General features: G+C 39.6%; 1 protein-coding gene across 2 annotated transcripts in view; it reads right to left on the reverse strand.

The window, feature by feature from the left end:
* The window catches only part of SORCS2 (sortilin related VPS10 domain containing receptor 2), a 525,812-nt gene that overhangs the window by 390,794 nt on the left and 109,099 nt on the right, over window positions 1–25,919 (reverse strand). The window lies entirely within an intron of this gene.

A 25,919-nucleotide genomic window follows, 5' to 3' on the forward strand; every position in this document is an offset into this window, starting at 1 on the left:
AAACCCAGAAGCACATTTTTAACCTAAAAAGCTCCAGCTGAGACTGCCTTTCCACCAATTTTTGATGCCCAGGTAGACAAAGATAAAGGCTGAGCAAGGGAAACTAGTGCAAGTGATCAGTAAGGACAGCTGGGGAGACTGAAACACAAGGAGATCAGCTGAAACTAGCTGAATACGTCTTTCCACTTACATTAGTGTAACAGTAACTTGGAAAGAAAAGTGCAGTGTAATATTCTCTTAGCCTCTAGAAGAGAGTAAGAAAGTATTAGATGGTTTTCTGACAAGATGAAATATAAACAGCCTGAGGAATTTGTGTTGTCTTATCAATATATCTGCCAAAGGAAAGCAATGCTGCTGAGCCTGGAATAGTTCAATAGCAGTTCAGTCTATTGATCTAGTTAACAATTTTGCTTCTGTTTGCAGGTTTTGCAGGACTGTGTTCTCAGTGAGGTCACCCCAGTCCAGGGGAGTTTCCATAACACAGTAGAGAGTTTTTTAGGGGTGAGCAACATGCAGATACAGTGCAGTTCTCATATCTCCAGTTATTCAGGTAAGGGCTACCAGGTATGTGTTGTTTTCTGTGGAAGGTAATTTGATTATTCTTAGTGCTTAAAACATGGAGGAGTTCATACAACAAAAGCTATCTCAGGTTTCTCTGAACGAAGGAGATGAGCCACAACACAGGGACGCAGGAAGGAAAGTATGGTAACTCCCCAGCATACTTCATTCACAGCAGTGGGGTATCAGGTATCAAGAACTGGCAGAATAAATCTAGAGCTTCAACTTACGGAAGTCTTCAAGAAGCTTTTTGCAATCTACCCATGAGCTCTTTGTTCTTCCTCATACAAGTGGGCAGATATTCATACCTTCTGCACATGTGATGGGCTAAAGTATTTGGATTCCTGTAAGTAATAAAAATAATAGAACTTCTACTTTTGCTTTCAAATGCTTATTTAAAAAAGCAGATGTATGACCTGGTGAAAAGAGTCTCTGCACCATTAGACACTACTGCTTCTTTATCTTCAAGGTCCTTTGATGTTGCATTGTTATGGATGAGGAGTTAAAGAATGTTAATTACTGCTGATACATAGCAGCAACTGCTGCTTCTTGAATTCAAATAAACCCTTTTATATCAGTGTATGACTATTACAGGAGACACTGTCCCACTGATGTGACTAAAAAGACTGGCAAAAGAGGAAACCATGTGTAGATCAGCAGGCAAGTAGGACAAATGTGCTGCAGAGAAAGCTACCATAACTCTTGTCAGCTCTGTCCCTTTTGATCTAGGTCATTTAGGAAAGGCAGAGTCACAACATCACATCCTCAGCAAAAGGGAAGAGTGGGAATTCTTTGGGGACAAAACAACTGAGGAAGGCATCTGGCACACAGGAATAACTCCATTATGGCAGGCTGCTCAGAAGCAAACAAAACTTCAGATGGAAGCAAAAATTTTGGGAGCTGTTTATAAAACAGGTTTCAACAGTGGCTGGGAAAGAAGTTCTTATCTGTATTGACCTGGGAAGAAGGCAGGACAGAAGAATTTGACCGAGACACACTATCTCTCTATTCTCAGAGGAAAGGGAACTAAGGAGAATGTCCCATATGTTAAACATTAAGAGGCTGAATTCCCTATTACAAGGATCAAGCAACCAGTTTCCACTTGATAACTGTTTTAACCACTACATCCACAATTTTTGCCTTTCCTGCCAGCTCTACTGAGGTATATTTTCATTTTAACCATGTGTCCAAGTGCCTATAGGTACTGAATCAGGATCCCTGTTCTTCTGGCCCACGTACTTGGGGAAATCTGGTGTGCTGCCCACTCACCAGAAGAAAAGTCCTCACCACACCTCAGACCCCTTCTGACCCATAGCTCAAGTCCTGCTGAACACCCCAAGCACACAGCCAGAGCTTCAAGCTACAGCCACCTCTGGAGAAAGGACAGAGACCTCCTCTACAGCTGCCTCAGCAGAGACCACAGGGGTGTGGCAGCACAACCATCAGCTCAAGGGCCTGCTGCTGACTTAGCAGTCCCATGTTCTTCCAAATCCAGCTTTACCTTACACTCCTCAAGCACCCAGTACTTTTTCTTTTAATCACTTACTTGCTTTACTGTCAGCCCAAATCCCCATTATTTTTGTGTTCTTCCAAGAGGAGCCCCTGAGTTTCCACCAACTCAGCTGCCAAATACCCACAATACCTGTATGATCTCAATATACACAACCAGTCTCAAACCCATTTTTAAAGCCACCCACCTCCCAGTGACTAAGTACTCCATCCACATATAGCTTGCCTGTCAGATGCCTTGCAACTCACCCACTTCTTTGCAGGAGAAGTCAGTCAGGGGCTGTTTTTCTTGTACACTTCAAAGGGTCTGATGTCTCCCATCCCTGCCCTATATGTACAATAGTTTAATCAAGATTCACGGATGAAAATCCAAATTTTTATTATAAATTCACTTACATATAGAGAGATTTTACTTCATAAACCCAAACAGAACAATCTGAATAGTATTTGACAGTAATTTCTGGTCTTACCTAGCTTAAAAAAAAAAATCATCTTTTTTTACTGTGGGTGAATGTGGATATGTGTTGAAGTGGTATTTTCCCAAAGTAATCTTAACAAGTATAGCATTACAGCTATTTATAAAATTAAATCCTATGGCTGACAGTTTTTCTGTAAGCTCAATGCTTCCTATGATTAAGATCACTTTGCTGGAAGTCAGAAGTTCTATACTAACACAGTCACAGATAGAAACTGAAGTACAGCACTAAAAAGTATTGATATTCACCACTACTAGCTTGGATTAAAACAGCTAACAAGCTTTCCCAGAGGTGAACAGGTTTGTTCTCACAAAGGTGGACAGGCAAGAGTGAATAAAAAACAAAACTGCATGTAATTCAAGATACAGTAGCAGGAATCCCCAGTCCCAGAGACAAAAATAATAATATGCCCAGGCTGAAATTTTCTACATAAACCCATGACAACATTTAATACAAGCTATGCTTCTTCTAACAAAATGTGTTGAAAATATGATTATGGAAATTCAGGTATAATTTTAATTGTTACTATCATGTTACCATCATAAAATGAGGCCATATTCATGGGAAACTCCAAACCTTAACATTCCCTTCTTGGTCAGCGGGACATGGTAATGCTCTTCCCTACTGAAAATTCATGAAATTATTTAAGCTTGGCTAAAGATCTATATCTACTCAGAGGCTTTTAGTTTACTTGTTAACTAGCATTATTTATCGATTTATTTACAGCTGGATATGGGATGCAGGGGAACACTTTTCCCTATTATTTGTCAGCATCTAGTTTTGGCCAGATATAAGTCTTCTATTGCAAAGCTCCATATCAGAACTGCACCCCTGTCCTACATGCTACCCACAATCCTGTATTTTTCTGAGTCTGGGTTTCTAGTGGCTGTCATTCATTAATTAAGAAGGGCAGAGGAAAAGCAGATGATGATAATGACACCAAAGAAATTTGAAAGATTCTGTGACTTCCAACAAAAGGAAAAAAAAAATTACATATAAGTGAAGATCCGTAAAAACAGATACGTCCTTAGATAAAACGATCTTAAAAAAACCCATTCACCTAAAAATACCTTTAGTATCTCCAATGCTTAGAGCATTTGCTATTGTACATATCTACATGCACAAAGGAATTATTGAGATTCTTAGACAGCTTTACTGTTTTACTTCATATAAAATTGGTAAGATAGAGAACAACAAATCTTTGTGTTTAGTCATCTGTGATCAGAAGTTGTTCCTAGTACTCTATAGGTGACTGTTTTCATTAGCACATAATTAATATCCCTTCTGAATATGCAAATCAGTGACTTTATAGACACCTCTCTAGCAAAATCATAATCAGCATATTCTAAAGTGGGAGACTAGAAACATCTATTCTGTCATTTAACCAGCAATTAGCCTGATTTTAAAATACAGGAAATAATCTCCCACAGAATTGAATAGAAAGTGCAAGTTATCAGCATTCAGGAGATCCAAGTTGTTTCTGTTTAGCAACAGAAATTAATTTGAAAATGTTTAACCTGCTGAGCCCAAACCTTAAGTAAATGACTTGTGACTTGAACAACATCTTCCATAACATAATTATGAACATTCACTGGTAACAGAGCACTTAACAAGGCACCAGGGGGCTTATATGTAGCCGACAATAGGGAAATTTCAATTAAGTTGTAAGTTCACAGAACTTACAGCAATAAGCTTCTGGACACGAAGTCCAGCCAAAAAAAAATGCAAGAGCAAGGAAAAGATTTGCTGCAAGGGAAGGTATGTGAAGAAATATTTTATTCATAAATGGATCATTATTTTAAAGTCAGGACATCTCTACTCCATCCTCTGAGCTCTTCTCTTTTAGACTTCACTATAACCAAGCCTTCATACTACATTATTTTCTTTACAAAAAGGCAGCAGCCACAGTAATACCAGCACTAACAAAGCAAATTTACAGCAGAACGTGAACTGCTGGACTTTGTGGTTTGCAGAGCAAAAATATCAAAGGAAGAAATGTACCTGACAATGAATACTGCTGCTACTGATTAACAGATAGACAAGTGCAGCCTCCTCTCCAGAGATCAGCAGACTTCCACAAAGGCTTTCAGAAAGTTGTAAAACACAACTCAAGGCATACAGCAAAAATCAAACTTGTGTCTATCCCCTCAAACACTTCAGTCTCTGCTGAAGTCCACACTCACCAATGCAATCCATCACTGATTCTCAATACTCCCATAAATACTGTATATTGAAATTCTGCTGTATCTGGAGGAGGTAATGAACCTGGCCCTACATTTCCCACAGAAAGCTGAAAAACCTTAACTCAAACGTTTGAAGTTTCAGGATATAAGGTATTTCTAAGGGTATATGGAAAAATCTGTAACAGGCGAGATTGTTATTGTTTATTCTCATATGCAATGTGAACAGAAATCAACAATTACATAGTACACAAAAATGCCAGTCATGGAAAATTTAACTTGGCAACCACAAAACGCAACTGTACATTCAGGACAAATCCTATCAGACCCAGCACCCAGCAGTGTCATGTTGAATGCCCTTGTTCTCACTGACACAGTTCTTCAGGGGTCCTTAGTGAAACACAGAAACAATCCTTTGATTGCTTTCTCTCTTTCCAACCTAACAAGAAGTTAGAAGAAACATTTCTGTGTTGCCTACACAGAAATACAATACAATACAGTATAAGTATGCATTGCTCAACATCTTTACTTCAGTTTTAATCATGCATCTCCTCTTTTTATTTGTTAAATAGTGCTCCCAAAGTTCATTAACTAATACTTGTAAAAAGTTTTGAAGATGAACGTTAGCAGATAGGGATGACTATTGCTATTATCAAAGAACAAAGCGGAGGTCATCAAGTGTCGTGCAGATTTGTTCTACATGAAAAAAAGCTTTCCAAATTCTTTCCCATCTCTCTAAAAATTCTCCCATATCACAGAAAGATACTGCAAGAAGGACGAGCTCTTCAAATGCTATTTACTGATACCAAAACATAATAACAAATATGGTTGCGGGGAAGAAAATGTTTTAAAAAGTTATTCTTCTATTTAAGTCTAGTACAAAACTATTGAAAATGTACATTTTGAAAATACTGATGGGTAGAAACACATCAATCTTATATTGATTTGATATTGACTGGGGTTTGTATTTGGTTCTACCAGTCTGTTGATTCTGATCACAGGTGATCATACATACATATCTCTGCCTCTGTAATAAAACTGAAACAGATTTGCAGTAGTTGTCACTTTACTACAACATTAAAAAAAAAAAAAAAAAAAAAAAATAAAGCAGCACATCTGTTGAGAAAATATACAGGAAAATGTTCATGCTGCTGCAAAGACCCAAACCATCCAAGTACAGGATGATTTCTCACTGCAGCAAGACCACATGGATGGGCATGCAAAGAACATCCTAATTTAAGCTGATCTGCAGGCAGGCAGCTCCTCTCCAACAGCAAGGACTGAAGATTTATCACAATTCCCTGTCTGTTCTTTAAACAGAGAGTGAAATGGTACAGAAACCTCCAAATGCATCTCCTAGCAATGGCAGCTAATTACCATTCAGGTTCAGGCTCCTATCCCAGCTGCTCAAGGATAATTACTCCTAATGAAAGTGGTGGTGCAGGCTTCTTGGCTCTGCTAAGTTGTCTTAGAATAACAGACGGCCAAAGACATTTGGCATTCAGTACACCTTGCCACAGAGGAACACTATTGATCCACATGCCATGGCATCACATTCAGACTGAGAAATTCAGTTGTGAAAAACATATGATACACTCAAAAGCAGAGGAAAACATCACTCCCCAAGACCAGACAGCTCCTCTGTGCCAAGAATGTCTGAAATGCAGCCTGCCCACAGGACAGCACAGCTCCTTAACACAAAGCCATCTGAGGTGACAGACAAGTAATGCTCTTGTTTACAGAGCAGTAAGGACAGATGAGGGTGCTAACAGACACAGAAAGCTCAGGTGTTGTTGGGTCAGACCCTGGTTTCTTTGGCCACTCTGGCCATTTACTGTTACACTGTACAAAACACGTCTCAGCACGGAAAAAAACATGAAACATCAAACAGATTTATTTTCATCACTTTTCATCAGCGGATTTATTCCCTTCAGCTCTAAATTTGCTCTTTCGGCAAAACATCCAGTGAGCATCCTATCACTAGTCGTGCTCCCCAGGGACCAGTGTTGGGCCCAGTCCTGGCCTGATGAACTGGATAAGGGGATTGAGCGTAACTCTCAGCAAATCTGTGGATTACACCAAGTCAGGCTGGAGGGCAGGAAGGCTCTGCAGAGGGATCTGCACAGCCTGGATCAATGGGCTGAGGCCAAGTGTTGGGTCCTGTGTTTAGGTCACAACAATCCCAGGCAGTGCCACAGTTTGACAGCGGCACATGAGCCAGTATGTGCCCAGTTGGCCAAGAAGGCAAATGACTTTCTGGCTTGGATCCAGAAGAGTGTGTCCAGCAGGACCAGGGAAGTCATTCTACCCTTGTACACAGCAGTGGTGAGGCCATACCTCACAGTTGTGCGTCCAGTTCTGGGCCCCTCAACGCAAGAAAGACACTGAGGTGCTGGAGTGAGTCCAGAGAAGGGCAGTGGAGCTGGTGAAGGGTCTGGAGCACAAGTTCTACAAGGAGTGCCTGAGGGAGCAGGGGATGATTAGTCTGGATAAAAAAAGGCTCAAGGGAGACCTTATTGCTCTTTACAACTACCTGAAAGGAGGCTGTAGCCAGGTGAGAATTGGTCTCTTCTCCCAGACAACTACTGACAGGACAAGAGGTTATAGCTTCAAGCTGTGCCAGGAGAGGTTCAGAATGGACATCAGGAGGAATTTCTTCATGGAAAGAGTTGCTAAATATTGGAATGGACTGTCCAGGGAGGTGGTGGAGTCACTGTTCCTGGGAGTGTCCAAGAAACAACAGGATGTGGTGCACAGTGCCATGGTCTAGTTGGCAAGGTGGTGATCAGTCAAAGGTTGGAGTCTCTGATTTCAGAGGTCTTTTCCAAGCTAAATGATTCTGTGATTTCTGTCTTACAGCTCTAGAAAAATGGTATCAATATTTCATGGTCAAGGTATTTTCATTTGATAGCTTTTCCTTGTATGTGCTACACAGCAAATGGCTGCATATTTGCCTGTGGTTTTGAGAAGGAATGATTCTCATTTGGTCTAGCAGAAACAGTAGGAAAATAATGCTTCTTGCCCTCCTTTTCTACACAGCCATGAACAACACAGATAAACCAATGTCAAGATACAGCTTTGCATGATAGAGCTGGGAACTGATAGGGAACATTTACAGAACATTTTTGCAGGGAGAAGCCTCAGGAATTGACAGAGCAGAAATTATAAAATTTCATCTCACTTTGAGTTTTTCAAACCAAATTTACCTCTTTCTTTCTTTCTTTCTTTCTTTCTTTCTTTCTTTCTTTCTTTCTTTCTTTCTTTCTTTCTTTCTTTCTTTCTTTCTTTCTTTCTTTCTTTCTTTCTTTCTTTCTTTCTTTCTTTCTTTCTTTCCTTTCTTTCCTTTCTTTCTTTTTCTTTATTTATTTATTTTAACCTTGAAAATACATAGTTAATGACTGCAATACCAAGACAGAGCAGAATGACACAGAAATGAAGGTAGGGAGAAAGATACACTCTTAGACAAAATGTGAAGCACAGAGGACTGTCAATTACGTGAATTGATAAGCTAGAGAGAAGTGAAAAAATTGTTCCAAAGGATAGAAGAAATAAGGAGTTTCTCTGACAGCAAGAAGACTTTTTGATTTGCCAGGGAAATGGTCATCAAGATGAAAGCACAGGAAGCTAGTAAAAGTGATAGAGAAAAATATGAATTGAGAATGGTGAAAATTTGGGGAACCTCTCCAGCTTTTTTGTTTTCTGAACATGAAAATCATCAAGTCCTATTGTTATTGAGATGAAATGATACTTTTGCCTTTAAGTATGAAAAAGAAAAGGAATGAGGGAAGGAGTAAGTACTATGATGAACAGCTATGAACATAAAGTCAATAAAAACAATGGTTGAGAGAATATCCAGTCAATACACTAATGTTATAAATAATGTTTTGGACATACTACTTACTGTTTTCAGTTTGCATACAATAAGCCTCAGTAATGCTGAAATTTATATTTATTTGGCAGTTACATATTACTGGCCACTTTCTATCCCCGCCTTTGGAAAAATCAAGTACTTCCTAACAGTAGAGACTGTAGGAGTCACACAGTTCTTTTGATGCAACACTGCAAGTTTTGCATTGTCCCTATGTTTGGTTAACATTTGCATCCAGAGTTTGCCTAAAGAGATGCCTAAGTTGATGGTCCTTAATTCCACAGAATTTGAATACCACATTGCTAACTTATACTTCACAAACACTGAGAAATATAATGTGAAATCCCAGAGACTGTAGGTTCCTAGGACAGCTGAATTTTAACATCCCAAGTTGTGAGTACATGTTGTCATTTACAGGTCACAAAATATATGAGTAATTTGAAATTAAAGTTAAATAAAAGCCTCCTGTGCTAAGGCCCAGGACAAAAATGGAAAAAAATTCAGAATCATTCTTGGTGCTACTTCCAGTATCTGAATAATAAGTGGTCTCAAAGCACTGGATGACCTCATTAAGAACTGGCAAGGTTAAGTTGCAAAGCGTTTCACTATAAATAGAGCATCTGCAGACAATGCTGTACAACAGAAACAAATTTAAGACTTAATTCCATTGATCCCTAATATACTAGGTTTGTATTTTCTGAAATTTAGGAAATTATGTGAATGCTATTCCAAATCCCACAACTGTGTTTCAGATTAACACCTTGTACTTAGAAGCATTTCAGGATATACACAGACACACATAGCCCTATTGAGAAACAACTTCCTCTGAACTGAGAGTACTCACACTTAAGTCTTTTTCTTTCTCTTAACAAAGCTGTCAACTGGCTGATAAAACTTTCTTTGCTGTCCCTTAGAGATTACCAGTTTATCTAAGACTCTTCTCAATTACAGCATAAAAGAACTCTCCAAGTCCTCACACATTCATTCCATCCATCTAGCATGATGCCTCCTGCCCCGGTTAGGAAGGAAAGAAGATCTTTTCTCTTGCAGGTTCTGCACACAGGGTGATATGTGACATTGCCCCCCAGTTCTCAATAAAGATCAGCCACTCCACTGCACTCAATTTGCTTTCCATCAGCTGTAACAAATGTTACTTATTTCTCTACTCTAGAGGAGAGAAAAACAGCCTTAACTAAATTGGGGCTGCTGGTAGGAAGCCTGAAGTCCAAATAACAAGGAGATGAAATTATTTTTCTTTTAACCTTGTTCCCTCCTACAGCCCTTCCACACAGCCTGCTGATCTGAGAAGTGAGATGTAACCTGCAGATCTCTGCACTGTGCAGCTGGCAGTGAATCCTCCCTCGAAGCCCTTACGTAGGTACTTACTGCTTCAGTCACAGCCTCGTCTGATCTGAATGGCAAGGGATGAAAATTAAAGGATCAACAGCATTCAAAATTACAGTCTTCTGTGTCAGCTAAGTGTCAGGCAAGGCAATAGCTCCAGTCCACTTCAATTAGTTTAATTCCCATTTGGAGTGCATCCACCCTCCATCTCAGTGAACAGCTCTGTTGCCTTGTCTCTCTGCCAGACTACTTGGCCTTCTTACGTGATGATATACATGGAGAAGGATGATTTCTAGGATACAAACCACAAGGTACACAGTTTATTTTACTACAATAAAGTCACAGCTTTGTCAAGGATTCTGAGCTCCCCCACACAAGTAGGTTTGTCCTGTTTCGTGACAATACATACGCCTAATTTAACACATCATTTTAATTATTGCTAAAAATCAAATAAGCAGCACATTATTTCTGTCTCCTGGGAGAGACTGCAATTTACATCTCCAAAAATAATATAATTCACAGCAAAATTGAAGTCCCAATGTGTATAATAATTTTCTAAAACATACCCACCACTGTCAATTAACCAAAGCCTATCTAAACCATTCTCTAATGCACCAGATAATTTAAACACTAAAATAGCCTTTAAAATCCCATAGAATAAATACAATACCTCATCCAAGACAAAGTGATTATCATTTTCATTTCACTCCTTAGACAGTTCCTAATAGGGCCTATTCCCCTAATATATGTCCGCAACATCCATTAAGGATAATGAGAATAATGCACATGAATCAAGTGAGAGACTACAATTCACATTTTCTGGTAGGGACAAGACCATGACCTCCCTTGCTACACAAGCCTAGAACAGTTCATCTGTGCAGTTCCTCCACACCTTGGCAAATGAAAGCAGACCAGAATCTTGCCCCAGATTCCTAGTATTTACATAACACTAATGAAATCAAATATTTAAGGAAATAGCTTGAAAGAAACCTCAGAAATCTTCATGCAATACAGAGAAATAAAGGATAATATTGTGACTAGCTGAAGAAAAGAGAATATAAATCTACTGCAACTTTATGTACTAATAGATAGATGTTTTTCTAGATAACTTAAAAAGCAGGAATGAGTAACTCCACAGCTGCTGGTGGTGTCACTCTCCTTAGTGTTCTGAGTTGCAGTATCAATTTAAGCCAGCCTAATCTTCTGTAATAGATGCTGTTTCCTAAGTTAAACCACACAGCCCTCTGCAACACAGGCACTGGACAAATGCAACCTGTAAGCAGCAGACTCTCCAGTACAATTAGTGCTCAGCACTGTGTCATTATTATAACCCATCCATAGCCCAGAGATACCAAGCATCAACACACCAGCCTAACTGACCAGGTGCTCTTCGACTGTAGGGATGGCTTATACAGAATCCTGTTACACTCAGGACAGGGAAATTATACAAGGAGCAAGAAATCTTCATGTGGTATTGGGGAAATTACTCTTTTTCACAGGCTGAGCTATTCATGTCACCTTTCATTTATTTAACACAGAAATTGGTACCAGAACTAGCAGACTGTGATGCAATGTTTCACTTGTAGAGCCATGGTGTTAGCAATGGTTCATTGAGATTACTTCTCATAAACTACCATTAAAGTACTCTTTGTAATTATGTGGAGCAATTAAGCATAAATTAAGTTACCAAAAATGACACTGGGCAAAAACATTTGCATATATTAACTCTGCTGACCCCTGTGACTTTACATGGGGAAAAATCTGGAGCTAGCCAAAAATATGCCTTGATGGGCAACTTGGAGCTAGGCAGAAAAAAATTAATATTTTAATCCTATTTCATTTACAATACATTTATTAAAGACATTCATCCTAATCCAGAATCTTTTAAATTATTTACTGAATATAAAAATATCCTGAATTAGAAAAAACATTTTTAAAGCCTTCTCAAATTGAAACAAAGGCCTTACCACACATCTTCTACTAGGCAAAGTTCTACTAGAAATGCTGCTGCCCTGTTGCTAACAGCCCCTTCTGTTGTACAGCACGGAAGAGAATTTAGTCCTTTTTTAAAAATTCTGTGCCTATTATAAGAAAGTTTACTTTGTTTCCAAATGTTGAGGGTTTACATCGATGTGCCTCCACTGTACATTAATATAGCCTCTAAACCATCTGTAGAAAACTGAACACTAGAAGAATCATATCTTTCAGTGTAAAAACTTAATGAACTTAATGAATACATGGAATCATTTCTCTCTCTTCCTTGTCTGTGTTTCCCTGTGTCTATGTTGTCTATATTAAAAAGGGATGAGCGCCATAATTTTAGAATGCAGACATAATATTTAAAAAATAAAGAACAAATGTTTTCTAAAAATTTGTGTCAGTTAAGTATTTCTGATACTTCTTTTTTGATTTTTTTTAAGATTCCATTAAAAATACCGTATTTAAAATAAGCTTCCTCTTTCACTTTGAGAGCAGATAAAACTAAAGGTTTATTTCGTTTCATCAAAAAACAGTAGAGGATAAACAATATACATCTACAAATCAAAAAGCAAATGTATGTCCAATAAGTTAAACATCACAAGCACTAGAGAAAAAGCCAAAGTGGTTTCCCCCTTAAAGAGAGAAACATTTTCTTGTTCTATACCACCATAGTCAATGGAAATCTGGCAGACAGTATTAAGTCTTTCCAGTCTCCAAGATAATTAAAATACTTATCTTCAGTCATCAGAATTTTAAGTCCACAAATTATTAAGTACTTCAGTACAGTCAAAAACATTTGTCAAAAAATAATTATAATCACCAATTATCCTCTCAAGAAATTGTACTATATCTGCTAGGAAGCCTTTTCCCTTCTCCTGTAAGAGCAGCTTCACATGCCCTGTCAAGTTACAGGAATCACATGTATGTGCTCACAGGTAAGTGGATTTCACTGTTCCAGGGAGCAGTTTACAAAATCCTCACTTTCATGAGTAGGTTTCATGAATTTTTTTCATTTCTTTAGGCTCTCTGTTACTCTCATTTTGATTACAACTGCTGCTATGTTTGTGTATTAAATGTACAGGACTTAGAACATCATCAGAAGAAAATCAGAATATGAATTTTGCTTTGTTCAAGAAGTGTTTGTTGTGAGCCACAGAGTTTTGCACCCAGAGATTTGTCTTGTTGAGAAGATTCTGAGTGTTTCACAAAAAAAAATGGGTAATAGCTTAATAACAGCATGCAATGCCAGTTTGATGACTGATGAGAAAAGACAGTGTGTTCAGAATCAAATACTACCCCTAGAAATTTCCCATAGCATGCATAGAGTAATTCAGTACAGATATCATGATTTCTTCAGCTATTTTCCATCCCTCCTAAAATGAACAGGATTGACAGTTGTGAACATTTAACAAACTTCAGCTTTTCCTTATGACCTCTGATACAGCCACCCCTATTCTTTATTATTATATTGTGTGAAGAAACTGTGTTGACTGAAAATCATTTGTGGTGGCTTAATTCATGGATGGATTCTATTCTGTCCTGCTCTGATCTGTTTTATATCCACAAATAGCTGAAGACATTCAACACCTTTTACCTCTCACTGATTTAGCTCCAAGGAGAAGCTACTCAGGAACTGCCAATATAAGGCTCTAGCTTCTCTCTGATTTATTCACTTGCTAGAAAGGCCTATCAAGTTTCTAAACACTCAAGCACAGGAGTTCCAACAACAGAGAGAAAATAAATTCCATCTTTGACCTTTTTTAAACTGCTCTTATAGCATCATTCTGTAAGACTGAATTCATTATTCTACTCAATATATTCCATTCAGTGGCTGTAAGACATTAGCTAGGATTAAAATTGGTCAGCAGCATTAAGAATATATAGCACTTTACCCTGAAGAATACAAAGGCATCAAAACACCCCAAAATGGTCATAACTGATTTGTTTGCTCTAGGGTTCAGTATTCTCTCTGGCAAGCTGATGGTCCTCTTTCAGTTTTTTATAAAGAGTAACAATGAACAACATTTAAAAGATCGATATTTGTGAAAGAACATGATGAGGTCAGGACAGGCTTTAAATGTGGAAATGACATTACTGTTATTCATGACATTATAATACCCAGGGCCTCTGGGTATGATATGACATGATAATAACCTGGGCACTATGTGGTAGTTACTTTACAAAGAATGGGAGGTAAATGGAGCCATGACATGAAAAAATACATTAAATATATAGGTGGATATTGACAGAGAATGGGCCAGAGCCCCAGAGTCACAGCATCTCAGATGAGAATCTGAGTCCATACAATTGATAAACTCATTTACTCATCTTCTCACAACCTCTTAATACCTCTTAAATTAGTTCCTTTTTAAATTAGCTCCTCCCTTGCAGGTAGTATATCCTTATTTTAGTTGTACATTACATCATCCAGGCAAGTAGGGACGTCACAGAGAATAGCTGCACCTAAAACCTTAATCAATAAGGACAGATATAGAGTATTTCCAGTTAAGTTCATCTTCAGTCAAGGTGGTTGAACTATACAAGATCTGTAACACTTTCTCCCCTTCCCCAGCTACTCTCTAAATATGGATATTACATGTGGATGCCCGAATTACAGATGTCACATTACAGATGCACGCATATCCCAACTCATTATCTGCACGTATTACTTGCTATTTCAGCAGAAAATCCTCTATCACAAGCACTATCGCTCTGCTTGCCCATGGTGTTAGATGAAGACCTCCTGACCTGAAGCACGAGCTCTACAGTGCGTGCTGAAGAACTAAACCTGCCTGCTGGCAGCCGGAGCAGCCCTGAGCGCCTGCGGGGTGAAGCACCGCGGCAGCAAAAGCAGCGCTTTGGTGGCGTCCAGTTCCACCATCGCCGTGGGTTTCTTTGGGGTCGGTGCTGGTTTCTTTGGGGTCGGTGTGGGTTTCTTTGGGGTCGGCCCGGGTTTCTTTAGGGTCGACCCGGGTTTCTTTGGGGTCGGTGTGGGTTTCTTTGGGGTCGGCCCGGGTTTCTTTAGGGTCGACCCGGGTTTCTTTGGGGTCGGTGTGGGTTTCTTTGGGGTCAGCGCGGGCTCCTCGGGGCTCCGGGAGAGCGCGGAGCCGGAGCCGCATCTGCCGGCGCCCTCTGCTGGCGGCCAGCACGCGAGCTGCGAGCTCGGAGCTTGGGTCACGTCCCTCCCCAGCTCCATCGGACCGCGCCGCCCTGGCAGGCGGAGAGACAGGCCTGTCCTCTTCGTATTGAAGGGTTTCCATCATGTTCGTGGTGCGTGTCTGAGGTTATCCAGTGACAGTCATACTAGCTTGTGACAGACGGCAGATATTCATGTGTATTTTGGGGTGAGCTATCATGTACTGTCCTTCCAAATGTAACAATCACGCTGATCCTGTTTCAGCAAGTACTTGGCTCCTTCTCTGTGGCATTGTCCTTGGACTGTAGTATAATAGCAGTGATGAAAACCAACACTAGGGAGATAATCTCTTCTAGTGTCCAGGTAAACTCACCCTGGAGCCTAGGTTCTGTTGGTTGTGTCCCTGCCCCAGCAGGTGACTGCTGCCATGCATCATTTACATTGCAGTAGTGCCTGGAGCCCTCCAGAGCAGGGCAGGGTGAGGGCACTTCTCTGGTGTGACCCATTAACAAAAATCAGGCCTTCCTAGGTAACAACATGCAAAAGAAAAATGAAATAAATGTATTGTAAAAGGGTGCCAGAAGTACTGTGTCATTAATTTGGGTTCCAGTTTCTCCATCTGAAAAGCACTCTGGGATATTCACATGAAAGGTGAGCGTGGATTTTTAAACGCTGGTATTACATTATGTGGGAGGTTTTTTGACACATTTTCCTACAGTAGCTTTTTTCCCTGGAACAGGTAACACTGAATCTTTCTGTAGATTGTGTTTCCATGATGACAAGATACAGAACTGCGCAATACCTCAATTAAATGTTTGCTTTAAAACTAGCAGCAAAAAAACTACATCTGAAACCTTCATCCTTGGTAGTTCTCTCACCCATAGTTGCAAATGATCACTTTTAAGTGAAATTCAGAGCCAGGACTTCCACATAAGCAGTTTGCTACTCAAAGAGACATTCATTCAGCTGACATGACCATGAAAACCTCTGAAGTTTAAAAAATAAAAATAAAAAAAATCACTGCAAGTTTTTCTTCTTTGGATTTCACCCCCTGCAGCAGCCGCTTGTTAGCTGTGTATGTCCACAGCTCCCATCCCTTGCCTGCACACACACAAAACTAGCTGCAACGCAAAAATTCAATCCTCAGTATCAGGCTGTCATCACACTAAAATAAAACTGCTCATTTTTAACCAAAGGAAACTTCTTTATGACTTGCTTCTCCAATAAAGCCATCATCCCATGCTAACGAGGTGCTGTGAGATAGCTCACATGGTCCTGCGAGGCACTGCTCCTCGCCTCAGCAGGAGGAGCGGGAGGAGGCTCAGTGCAGCTCGACCTGCCTGCTCCCTCATAGGCAGGGAGATGTCACCTCCTCCTGACCCCATCCTTTGAGCAAAATTAACAGCCTTTCCACTGGAATGCAGTGCTACAGGCAAACATGCCCTAAGGAAATAAGAAGAGCTATCAAATCAGTAAAGCCTTGCAGGATGAGGCCCTGTCTCTCTTTCCTTGATACTCTTTTCCAGTTCTCAAAAGCTGTGTCACTGCCAAACCTCAAAACTGCAGCTTCCACATTACTGATGTTCACATGAAGGGGCTTCTGTTTTGTTTAGTGAACTAAAGTGAATACAATTTAAGCTAAATTTTAATTAACTGCTTATTTACACTTATGGTAACTTTCCTAAACACAGGTTGAAGAAAGCTCTGCTGCAGTTTCCTTTTATCTATTTATTCTAAATTCTCTCAACCAGAGTCTTAAAAGGTAGCTAAACCTAAAAAGGATAAAATTCTACATTTAGCATAACCACGAAGAATAGAGTTAAGGGAAGTTACAGAGGTTAAGTGGCAGCCCTGATTTTCTTGTTTTTGAGCTGGTAGAGCTCTCTGCAGAAGACGCATCTTCTGCAAAGCCTGTGTATGCCTACACACATAATGCAATGGAGTTTTAATAGAACAGTTTCTTATTAAACAAGGTCAATTTTCATTACTGTTACAAAGATAATATTATGAAAAAATAGAATATTTGGATGTAATATGGTGAAAAACTTAAAACATTGCAATGATCTTTAATAGACCCTATAACAGTTTCCCATGTGCTACTTTGGCATAGCCTGCACGTCGCTGTGAGACTGGGAATAGCTACCAATATCCCCAGTGGGGGCTAACATCATATGTGCCAGCCATGCTTAGAACAGCTTGGAAATAAGACTCCAAAGATTTTACTAAGGGTTGTAAAGAGCTGGTAGGCACAGAGCCCACATCAATGAGCGAGTCAGTCCATCTAGCTGATGGACCCTGTCTAGTAATCATCCACAAGGAATGCTGATGCCCTGTCTGCTGTTCAGTCACAGAACTACTATCATTGCTGAGCTTGAATTTTGTCATTCCAACAATCGCATTGGAAATAGGAGACGTATGAAATACCCTGAGTCTGCACTGAAGGACTGATGCTGTAAAGCCACAGCTTCTCAAAGCACCACTACCCATCCCCTGAACTCTTGCAGTACTAAGTCCATAATTTAGTACAAGTCTAAATTATCGCTTTGATCAACCAACATGCCCTGGAGATGTCTTCTCTCAAACAAGCATGTTGAACTGCTTAAACCTGACCTGCACGTGACTGCAAAAATGCACCTGAGAACTACTGATTTATGGAGCTGACTGAAGAACTACTTCCCTTATAATACAACAGGCAACCACAGCTCTGGAGATACATAATCTGAGGAAACCATTCCCAAATAGGTATCTCACACATACCTCCTCCAGTCCAGTAGTTTGTGGTTCCCACTGGCCCTTACTTTATTTGTGACCCACACGTGCAAAACACTTGTGTAAACACGTAAATACACTTAATGATAGGTTAATTCTCTACCCCTAGGTTATCCCAAACTATTTAATGGGACAGACCAAATTCGGCTGGATGACTTGCAAGTATCCTATCATGAATGTGTTTTAAGATGGCAAGACTCAGAGATGGACATCCATAATGCAGCCTAGGACAACAAATCACATTCTGTCACATAACGAAGGTCCATCAACTTGGGTTCTGTGGGACTGAGGGTGGCAGCAAGTTTTTAGACATAGATATTTGCATGATGTCTAATACAGAGCCTATGCTTTGTGCTTGTTAATAAATGTGTCCTTGTAAAATCCCTGTGAAGTAGAGAAGTAGTGTTATCCTGATTTTTCACAGACGGAAAATGGAGACACAGAGAAATTAAAGGGGAGAGGCTGTCTCTAGGGTACGCATGACGCAAAACAGCCAAATCTTTATAGGTCAAAACTGCCACTTTGAATTGCACCTAGCAACAGATGGGAAGCCAGATTCATTCCATTATGTGTCCTTTTCAGTAAGGAGAGAGAAAATAACTAGTGTAAAAAAAAACCAGCTTATTTTTGCTATTATTGTTTGTTAAGGACTGCTAGAACAGAATGTGCTGTGGAGGACATGGAGGGGAAATGGTGATTATTGCAAGCGTAACATTTACCTACAAATCTTGTAATCAAGGAGTTGCTTTTTGCACCAGTCTATTTCCAACAGCTCTAAAATCTCCCAGATGAGTAGAGACATTTGGTCTCTAGCCCAGTGTCCCCTCAAAGGAAGTAAAGTAAATAGAAAGCCAGCAAAAAGGGAAAAGCCAGGCTTATCAGGCTGTTGCTGCTCTATCTCTTGCTGCCTTCCACAGTTTGCAGGGCACATGAAAAGTAGAATAAATACCCAGTTACATTTTGGTTGTCATCTGACACATTTCACAAAAAAAAAGAAAGGCATCTGCTGAGGGTTTTCTCTTTTTAATTCTGTCTACTGCTGACAGAAGGGGTGCTTAGACAGAAAAGATAAAATGGTTTTAAATATGTATATATTTAAGAGGTTATCTCAAAGGAAAAAATATTTTTCTGCTGTGGTTGGCTGCTATCTTAGCCCTGCTTTAAACATTTATCTGATGAAATCACTGCATTCCTCAAAAGAGACGGTTTGTGAGTCCTCAGATTCTTACAGCTAACAAATAATTAAACAGCCCAAACCCTGCACTTTTAACAGTAAAGTGTCTGACGCATGATGCCTGGTTAAAAGCCAGCAGGTTCAGCACAGCCCCCTGCCTGGTGGGGTACTGCACTCTCACACAGGGGACAGCAGGATGGGTTTTGGCCAGGCACCTCAGCTCAGGAATCCCACAGCATTGCAAGCAGCCCCTGCAAATAGGATACAGAGGGATTCACCACAGAGCCACACTGACAGCCCGGACAAGAGGCATTAACATTGCAGAAATTAAAGCAAGATGAATTAAGGACATCAGCTTTTCTTTAGGATTAGCTGATTTTATAGACCTTGGAAAAAGCATCAGCTTTTTTAAACTGCTTCTAATTTGAGACTGCATAGCTTGAAAGCCTGTTTTTAAAGCTATGGTGGTGACCCCAGTTCAGACAGCAATGCAAATGGAAGACTATCTGCTAATATTTATAGTTCTTTGGCATCCAGGTGTCTCAGAACATTTTAGAGACACTTTTTAGAGACACTTGTGAGAGGAATTTCTAGAAACTGTAAATCACATGGGTGATGGTAAACAAGAGACAAACAGGTACAGAGGGTTAAATGACTTCTGTGAGGTTGGCTGAACATCTGAAAACTTAAGTCAAGTTCTTTACACTCCATTTCCATGTGGTTTTATTTCATACCAATTGAAAAATCCTGTCCTGCTGTTACTGTTTCACTGATATTTTTATTTTAGCATTTGGTACAGTATAACCTGTCAAAGTACAAACTTCTAAGAGGAACCACAAGTGATTAGATAATTTCTACATGTACCCAAAATTAGAAGAGAAATTACTTTAAAAAAAATTAGATCAATTCTCTCTGGAGCAAGTCTTATAAGGGAGGAAAAATATAACTTGCTATGCCTTTACAAACATTCTGAGCAGTAAGTTATGGACAGCTGTCAGACTGGTGGAAAACCCAAAGGATCAATACAAGATGACCACAATAAAGTTTTGTATCCAAAGAAACCTCTAATTTCAACCTCAGTGTTTGCAAATAAAAATTGTCACATTAACACATGTGAAGGTCTGCATGTGTTAGAAACACCAACTGCTGATTTGAAGTGCTAGTAACCTTCCACAGTACCTCTTTTCCCTGACAGTGTGAAAAGAGGTGGCTGGTACAACAGCTGCAACTTCAGTTACCTGTGAGGACATAATTATAGATCTACACTTGTCACTGTTGGACACGAAATTATTCACACAGACACCACTCAATGTGGGATAGAGAAAGAAGAAAGAACTTTATTCTGTCCTTTCAGTATTTATGGATTTTCGACAACGACCAGGGATTGGATAGTTAGGTTACCACCTTCCCAACCACACTGGTCGTAAGAAACATCCATATACATATTGGAATGTATAAACATCTATGCTTATAGTTACTTTCCTGGGAAAGTGTCTAGAAACTATGAAAAACAATATCAGAAGGCTTAATTCTCAGGGCGACACACAGTCTTCAGAGTGAAAAACATAACCCATTTTTTGTGCTCCAACCAACCTGGATTTAACATGACAAGAAAACTAAAAACATCTTCAAGCCGATGTGAGTGAGATACAAGGTCATGTATCCTTCAGAAAATACAGAAAGGGAAGGGAAAGAGGAAGGGAGGAGGGGAAGATCTTGAACTAGATTAATTAAGGATGCACTTGATGGTGGTGAGCAGTGATAAGCCCCTATAAGAACTGAAAGGTCTTGAAGTCAGGGATCATAATTTATCTCAAACAGCAGAAAACTTGTCTGCCTGCCCTAGAAGGGGCTTGGCCAAATCCAGTCTCATTTCCTAAAAGATGCTACAGAGAACCATAAAAATTAATTAAAATGTAATGAAAGAAATGATGCCTTAGATTGTATTGAGATCCCTTGTATCTGATATTAGTTCAGTGTAGCAGCCAGGAAGGGATGTGCAGGAAAACACAGAGAAGAAATTGGGAAAAACTTCTCACAGCATCTGGACTTTTCAAGTGACTGGCCCAACTCTGCTACATCTCACCATGTGGAAATGATCTAGAACCTTCCCACGTGCCTTAGCCTTGCTTCCCTATGCATGGCAGCAACAATCTGAGGGATGGGGGTGAGGGAGAGGAACTGATGTTGACAGGAAGTCCAAAAAGGGCGACTCATGCCTTGAACACTACTAGTTCAGTGGATAAATGGGGTAAAATGTAGCACCCAGGATGTAAAAGGGGATTCTATGCTCTGCACTTCAGACAGGCCAACAGCTCATTGCCAGCCTGAAGACTGATGATTATTAAGAAGAAAAGCTACAACTGTTGACATTATTCATATCCAAGCTGCACTTATTCCAAGATTTTTTTAAAAATTCTCTTGCTGCAAAATATTCATTATCAGAGATATATGATGTGGCAATAGCACAGGAGTAGAGTTTATAATCCTGCTTCTGTAGCTCAGCCCAGCCAGGTCTCCACACAGCTCAAATCCTTCTTGGGAGAAGCTGTAGATGAGCCATACAGTGGAAGACTGTACAAAACAGATCTGTGTCAGCTTTCCCAAAAGCATCCTCTCTGGGACAAAACAGTAAAAGCACCCTCACAACACAGAGCCAGATACAGGTAGTTCTGGATATTCACAAGGCTGAAAATCATCCATAGTTTGAGTAGATCTCCATAACAGGAATTCTAAATACATCGTGGCCATCACAGTATACATCTTCTGACTCACTTTAATTTTTAATGCAACTCACTTATCAAGAAATAACTTAAAAACAATGACTTCAGGTTGATTTTAATGGTTCTGATCCATCTGCAGTGCTGGAAAGTTGTTCAAAATTATGTACTACATATCTTGGAGCACTTAATGCAGAAGTTTTATAGTTCACATCTATAAATTGTAAATCCCAAACAAATTTTTCATCATTCTTCCCCTGTATAACCTTTCCTTACTTGTTGCTGATTAAAAAGCAGGGTCCCAAATTGCCTGCCCTTGTAATATCATCCTAGGGGGAAAAAATTTTTAAAAATTATAAAATTGCTCCAACACTTTTAGAAATTACCTTTTCAAATGCTGCCCCTGGGTGCAAATGGGCAGAACAGAAATAGTCAAGTTAAAACAGACAAGCCACGTTACCAAGAAATAAGTTCTTCTTACATTACTATGTAAACATATAATGGAGGGAATCTAACACCTGGAGATTATGGTGAAAAGCCTAAGAGAGGTGGAATATAGTCAATGATTCCTAGAATTCTGGCCAAAGAAAGAATGCAACATTTGTTTCCCTGGAGAACAGGTTCTGGAGTTGTCCCTACTTCAGTCCATTAAAAAATTGCAATAAAAATACATTTTATACCTTAAACCTTGAAAGAATCTATGCAAGAATGGACTTTTTCCATGTTTGCTCTTATTTAATCAAGTGAAAAAATTCATTTCATTGAAGTTTACTCTGGATGATTTCATCAATGCACAGCAGTAGCAAGTAACTTAAGCATTTGTGTTCTCAGATCTTAATCTTTACGATGTAGTTTTTAAATCTGCCACTTTCCTATTTGGAGGGTAACTAACAACAGAGTGCATTCATTCCATCCTTTCCCAACCAAGCAAAACACTCACTGGGATTTCCTTTTCAAGCCTGCTAATTGAAAACATTCTGCAGTTTATTAGTCACTATACAGATTATCTGCTGACATGCAAACTCTCAGTCATTCCAGACTTGTTAATTAACATGTAATTACTGATCCCACAGAGACTGGACTGCAGGTGTGATGCTCTGGGTCCTGCTCTAATAACTGTTCCTCTCAGATGCCGACACAGATGGAATACACAGAAATTGCATTTTCCCAGAACACCATCTCACCCTCCCCCAAAGGTGCTCAGATTCTGTTTCAGTTTTAGTACTTTCTTTTTGTTTTTTTGTTTTTTTTTTTTGGTCTGGGTTTATTATGTGCAACACCCACCCACAACTTAGCACAGAAAAGCAACAAAAATCTGTGCTCTCCCATCAGCCTGGCTCAGCAGGAGACAGCCCAGGGCAGCTGTTCTGCATGCTGAACTTGAATAGGAAGACTAGAGGAAAAGAATGGCAGAGGATGCAGGAGAGAATAACAAGGAAACAGACAGATATCCCTTGTGACCACCTAAACGATGATCTCAGCTACTGGTGTATTCAATGCAAGGCAATTTTCAGTTAAGTCTTTTATAGAGCACTATTCTCAACATTAAAATACCACCTTCCAATCAATTACTGTTACATGAAGCCTCATGGTACCATAACTATTCCCTTCAGGTATTCTTTGGATAATGGGATGTTCAAGAAGAAACCTTTTTCAGATCCCTTGCCACTCAAGGATGACAAAATGGTTATCAAATAGCAACAGTGAGAGTAGAAAGGCACTACTATGGAAAGTTGGGTCAGATGAAACCACCTACAAGTTTATAATTCCTTATCAGCAAGGTTATACTGGTCATGGGATATGGTCAAGAACCAAGTCCAGAAGGAATTTTATGAAGTGAAGTACAATTTTCAGGGGTAAGTACATCCAAATTTAAAACAACTAGGGAAATTGACTGTTAACAGCATGTAGAGTCGGCACAGATTCTATCACTGAAGTCAGAAGTAAAACTGTCCTTGACTGCAACCAATGGAAGCAGACTACTTTGACAGTTTTGAAAATCTAATCCTACATGTACAGGGACGAAGAACAATTTCTGAATCCCTGGGACAGTATCTCCAGTAAAAACACGACCAGAAGTCGTGAAAATTCCCACCTCAGACAGAACCCCAAAATTTGCTGCACTGTGGTTCATTATGAATTGAGTATGGTCATGACAATCAAGCTTTCGATACTCTTTCATTATCCTATTAGAGAAAACAAAAGATTAAACTGTTCTAAGTAGGAGCCACATTCAGTTTGAAAGCTCCAGTTTCATTTACTGGATTTCAACAAACAAAATCATTGCAACAAGAACACTGTGCCACTTTTAGGACCTTCTGGACCTGCATGGACTCAGCTTTCTATGCATTTACTGTCAGTTCATGGTTAACTACACTGTTAGTTTATGAACCTTTCCAGAAGGAAATGGATAAGAAAGATGGTGCTAGTACAAATTGATTATGAGAGTCACTAAGGAAAGGGACTTTTGGAATTAATAAATTTTTCATGAGATATATTGTCTGGAAAGTGGCTGTGCATTTGCATCAGAGGAGAGATCAGCTCTGTCTGAAACAAAAGCACATAATCTGTCAAGAGGAGGAACAGGGAAACTCCTGTGTGATAGTTGCTTCCGTGATTGTCAGATCTGGGTCAAGATACTAAATCAGACCAGAAGTAGTTACTTTTATTAAACATGACACATTAACAACATTAAAGACCAACAATGTCTCAACAGCCATGACACTGGTAGAGAATGCTGTAGCAACATCAGCCTTTCTGTACTTAGAGCAGCAATACGTTTCAACCTGGTCTTGCATATGGGCATTATAGGACACATCTCTTCAAGGCACTGGCTTCAAAGGGACTTGGAAAAACTAAGCAGTAAGATAGGTCACTGCTTAGCTATCATATGGCAGTAATCTTCTGAAACCTTGACAGTTCCTAGCAAAATTCAGGTTCAGCCAAGCATTTGCTCCACCATAGTCACTGCATGATCATGACCTTGCCAACTTCTGTCTACTAAGGATTCAAGAAGGGCCTGTTGACAAACCTCCCATCAGTGACAGATTTAGAACAGACTCCATACCGTGTATTTCACACAACCAAATTTGCCAATATAAATGAACACATTATGCAATCTAGGAAACTTTATGCACTGGAATTTTATGATAATTCCTACCATGGCTACAAGAAGGACATTTTATGCAACTAAGTGACCAAAGCAGACTGAAGAGAAAACTAAAGCTCTGAAGAAAGAAAATGCAAGACAGTTGTTCACAAAGTGATGATAGGTGGGAAAAAACAGATTTATATAAGCAATGATTAAGATGATCTGTTCAGCTGGACAGTAGATGTTTTATCTGCAAACTGTTCCACAAAAGAACTAAGAAGATATTGCCTACGGAACGTAAGTTGGAGCAAAATCCAGCTCTTTAAGAGTTCAAGTAATTCTAGTAGAATAAAGCAAATTCTGCTTCTGACCCTATCCGTGATACATCAGTCTTCATTATTGTGAAGTGGCCTGACCTCTTCCTCCAAGCAGAATGATGAAAGAGAGCTACTAAAGCTACCCACTTTCAGATCTTGGCTTCTAGAAAAGAGGCAGTTGCCCCTCTTTCTGAGTAAGAAAACAGGGAAAAGAATTACCAGAAAAGGTCACACTCAGCCACATCTATGAAGTGTTCAAAGGCTTTTTCATACCTGGATAACATTGGGAAAGGCTTGTCAGAAGAGCCACAGCACTGTACAGTGCCACTGAATAGCTTCCAGCCTCTAGTTTGCTGCTGAAAAACAAGGAGGATAAATGGTGAAAGGAAACACATCAGGAGCAGTCCTGTTTCTGTTTCCATTGCTAACAGTGTTATTCATAGGTGGGGTCCTGAAAGAGTTCCTTTACACTTCCAATACAAACACTTACATGGGTTTTTCTCCTACCTCAATTTAATTTCAAATAATAGCCAAATTAGCCCATCAGCCTTTTGGAAGGATGACAGAGACTGACTATCAACACAGTTTCGCAGCACATACTCTTAAAACTGTGCTTTCAGGTAGTGTCTTGGACCCTTTCTTCCACAGATCGTAATACTAATATAAAACATGTCCCTTGAAAGAGGACAAAAGCTGCTTACAATAGAAAGAAAATGCAAGCACAGCTTTATCTTCCCAAGTAAGGCCAGAGAAGACATGAGCTACAAGTGAAATACATATGGAGGCTCCTCAAGTAA

Source organism: Pseudopodoces humilis, chromosome 6 (assembly GCF_049639895.1).
Source record: "Pseudopodoces humilis isolate 2021_Gansu_Grassland_sample_001 chromosome 6, ASM4963989v1, whole genome shotgun sequence".
NCBI classification, from domain to species: Eukaryota; Metazoa; Chordata; class Aves; order Passeriformes; family Paridae; genus Pseudopodoces; species Pseudopodoces humilis.